This window comes from Bison bison, unplaced genomic scaffold, assembly GCF_000754665.1.
Source record: "Bison bison bison isolate TAMUID 2011002044 unplaced genomic scaffold, Bison_UMD1.0 scf7180017864181, whole genome shotgun sequence".
Lineage (NCBI taxonomy): Eukaryota > Metazoa > Chordata > Mammalia > Artiodactyla > Bovidae > Bison > Bison bison.
Window position 1 is genome coordinate 6,256,046 of NW_011494753.1, and position 4,265 is coordinate 6,260,310.

Sequence of the window (4,265 nt, forward strand, 5' to 3'; positions counted from 1 at the left end):
GAATGCAAACTAGTACAGCCACTATGGAGAACAGTGTGGAGATTCCTTAAAAAACTGGAAATAGAACTGCCTTATGATCCAGCAATCCCACTGCTGGGCATACACACTGAGGAAAACCAGAATTGAAAGAGACACGTGTACCCCAATGTTCATCGCAGCACTGTCTATAACAGCCAGGACATGGAAGCAACCTAGATGTCCATCAGCAGATGAATGGATAAGAAAGCTGTGATACATATACACAATGGAGTATTACTCAGCCATTAAGAAGAATACATTTGAATCAGTTCTAATGAGGTGGATGAAACTGGAGCTGATTATACAGAGTGAAGTAAGCCAGAAAGAAAAACACCAATACAGTATACTAACACATATATATGGAATTTAGAAAGATGGTAATGATAACCCCGTATGTGAGACAGCAAAAGAGACACATATGTATAGAACAGTCTTTTGGACTCTGTTGTGCAGGGGATGATTTGGGAGAATGGCATTGAAACATGTATAATATCATGTAAGAAACGAATCGCCAGTCCAGGTTCAATGCAGGATACAGGATGCTTGGGGCTGGTGCACTGGGATGACCCAGAGGGATGGTATGGGGAGGGAGGTGGGAGGGGGGTTCAGGATTGGGAACACGTGTACACCTGTGGCAGATTCATGTCGATGTATGGCAAAACCAATACAATATTGTAAAGTAATTAGCCTCCAATTAAAATAAATTTTTAAAAAATTTATATAAAAAGGTATGTGGTACAGGGGTTATGGGCATGGGTCCACAGCCAGAAGGCCAGAGTGCAAATCCTAGTTCTCTTAATTAGAACATTCTACCACATTAGAACATTCTACCACAGAATTGAGCAAAAATCTTTGTGCCAAGTTTCCTCATCCATAAGTGAGGTTTGAGGTAGTGGGGACAAAATAATAGTGCCTACTTCAAAGAGCTGTCTGAATGTAAAATTAATTTTTACATATAAAGTGCTTGAAATATAAGAAGCACTCAACAAGTGTTAGCTGGAAAATCTAATGGTACATGGTTGCATTTTATGCACAGGTAAAATGACTTGATAATTAAGATTCACTTTATATGCACAATATGAAATAATGCAAAATTCCCTCCAATTAATAATTCATTAAGAATCACAGTTTCAAAACTGGCTGGTGAGTGATTTACAAACTCTTTTAAGCTACCGCCACAAGGCAATGGCAAACTTTCCATTCTTTGCTGCCAGGAATAGTCTTGAATTATGCATGTCTCCTACAAAACGCTACAGCTCTACACAGGGATGTGAAGCAGATAAATATCACAGCACTTCCAACCCGCTGACCTCTCCATATTGATCCTGGTCTTCCTAGAGGTTTTCTATGTCAATGTCACTAGAGCCTAGAAACTCTACAGTCAATATCCAAACAGAATTAAGTCTTTGAACCCATCCCAGAAAACTTTTCCTGAAATAAGATGTCAGTCATCCTGGTTATTTTTCACAGGCATGTGCCATTCTCAGACCTGGAGTAATTACCATCCCCTCCCATTTTCCTTAGTATAAGTAACTGGTCATCTTTAATACATCCCTGCTCATAAAGAATTATTTTCCTAATGGCCCTGATTTTCCTTTAACTTGTGTCTACTTTACTACTCAAGTACTTCTTTTGTTTTATTTATTCACCTCCTACAGCACAATTCTTTTTTCCCTTTTGCTTCTGACTTCCAGGCACATCTCTCAAACTCCCCCAGCCATGCTCATTTTGCACCCAATTCTTCCACTTCTGTCATTCTTTATCATCTTGCCCTATCCTCCAACTACTAGCGGATCCGTTTATTTGAGGAAAAACTCTTTTATCCAAAACTATTTTTCACTTCTCTGCAATTTACTCTTTTAAAAAAAAAATCTGGTTCCCCCTAACGTCACAAGGTATCTTATAAGTTTCCAATATAACTTATTTAATCCTTACCTTCTGCTCTTTCTCTGAATCAATAGGAAGAAATGTGGAACAAATGCCAACTTCAGATTATCACACTGTGGTCCACTCTCCTTTGAAATCTTCACCTTGTCTCACATTTCACAGAGCTGTCCTCAACAATCCTATCTGAACAAACTGTTCTTTAAATTTATCCTCCCATCCTTCTCTCCAGACTTGACAAGAGGTCATTCATTAAGAGTCACAATTCAATTTCTACTAATATTAACACATGTATTTGAAGAGTATAATATGAACCAGAAAACTTAAACATGTTAATGATGATCACACGGTCAACAATGGAACAAGCGGAATAAAACACATGACTATACCTGTGCTCATAAAATAACTCTGTAAGTTTCCACAATACTCCTAAAGTCAAGTTCTACTAGTTTATATATTCTGTCATTATAAATATATCATGTCAGCTACTGCCTTAGACACATATCACCATATGTTTGTCAAAATAAAACCATAACAACATAAAATTAAAAGGCCTTATGATGGATATATAAACTGTTCTTGGCAGATGATCAGACTACTTAGAAGACCTTCCAGAAAAAGGATTCTACAACTTCCCAAGGTCAATCATTCTAATCTTAAACATCCTTAATTTCAAAAGCTTTAACTTTTCTTATCTATATTTCTCCTGCTGTTTTTCCTCTATGGAGATGGGAAAAAGGCACCATTCTCAGCTTCTTATCTACTTGAAAAGCAATATCATCCCTTAGCCTTCACTCTTATAAACTCAACAACTTGAACTATTTTCCAGATTCTTGCTCTCCAAGACCTTCTTAACCTTCTTTAACTATATTCATATTATTTTCAAGTTACTAAGACTAGACTTGGACTTAACCAGCATACAAGTTTGCTGTTTTTAATGTTTTATGAATAGTTAACACATACATGAACATGGTTCTATACATACAGGCTTTTCCAACATTAGAATTGAGCTCTAAGCTTCTGTAAATCAGAAGTAAAAGAATCCTCCATATTATGGAATCTATTTCTATTGTCTCTTAGTTGAACTAAACCAATAATCTATGGCTATAGTTGACAAATTATGGCTCCACATATTGGCCCCAAAACATTACAAAGAATGAATTAATAATCACTTACCTGTTTTGTCCTTGGGAGAAAGTTGTTCTCCAGATTGCAGGGTAGAGAGGAAACCAGCTTTATAGTTCACCTCTATTTCTTCTGCTTTGATAGAAATTGTAGCTGCTATAAATAAAAACAAAATATTTTATATAGCAATTTTAGTAACACATGGAGAGAAGGAAAATAGCATCTGTTTACACATTTCATAAACTTTCATTTCTTTAGGTATACCTTCAGAGAACTTCATAATAAGTGACAGAAACTTTGCTGCTGCTAAGTCACTTCAGTCGTGTCCGACTCTGTGCGACCCCATAGACGGCAGCCCACCAGGCTCCCCCGTCCCTGGGATTCTCCAAGCAAGAACACTGGAGTGGGTTGCCATTTCCTTCTCCAGACAGAAACTTTAATATGCTTAATTTCTCCTTCTTCCCCTTTTTTAAGTCCCAGGAAAACTATTTATTGTTAATACTTCTAAATACAAGGCTAGAAGTTGGATTAAGAAGGACACAGAATTTTATTAAAATATTATTGGGTGGAAGAAAGAAAACCCTTTCAGAGACTTTAGAAGATGGCAAGGCTTCCCTGGTGGCTCAGATGGTAAAGAATCTGCCCACATTGTGAGAGACCTGGGTTCAATCCCTGGGTCAGGAAAATCCCCTGGAGAAGGAAATGGCAATCCACTCCAGTATTCTTGCTTGGGGAATTCCATGGACAGAGGAGCCTGGTAGGCTAAAGTCCATAGAGTCACAAAGAGTCGGACATCACTGAGCAACCAATACTTTCACTTTCTTTCAAGGAATTTTATTTCCTTCTCTATAAAAATTATTTTTTATGTTATGTCTCCACCTAGAAAAAATTTTACATGCAATATTATGGATAGAGGGTTAATAATGATGATCATTTTAATAAAGTGGTAACCTTCATGAGAAAGGAGGGGGGAAAAGTGGTATACAATATGATCTATCTTCCACTTTAAAAGTTCCTTTTTCCAAAGAGCTTTATTTTATATGGCACTAAGAAGATCAAGGCTCAGAACACCTTAAGTATATAGAAGTGGCATATATAAATTTTTATATCAAGCCAATTATCAGAATGCATAATTAATTCCTCAGAACTTTTATGGTATTTCTAGACCCACATGCTGCTGCTGCTGCTGCTAAGTCACTTCAGTCGTGTCCAACTCTGTGCGACCCCATAGATGGCAG

The 4,265-nt window shown here is 37.2% G+C and overlaps 1 protein-coding gene and 1 pseudogene across 3 annotated transcripts in view; both read right to left on the bottom strand.

Annotated features, from left to right (window-relative positions):
* Positions 1-4,265, bottom strand: part of NRG4 (neuregulin 4) — a 121,148-nt gene that overhangs the window by 104,499 nt on the left and 12,384 nt on the right. For all 3 annotated transcript variants that reach the window (XR_825556.1, XM_010843292.1, XM_010843293.1), the window contains one exon: positions 3,079-3,183. The gene's annotated coding sequence lies outside the window, so the exon portion shown is untranslated. The remainder of the gene's footprint in view (positions 1-3,078; positions 3,184-4,265) is intronic.
* The window catches only part of LOC104991044, a 73,879-nt pseudogene that overhangs the window by 20,059 nt on the left and 49,555 nt on the right, over positions 1-4,265 (bottom strand).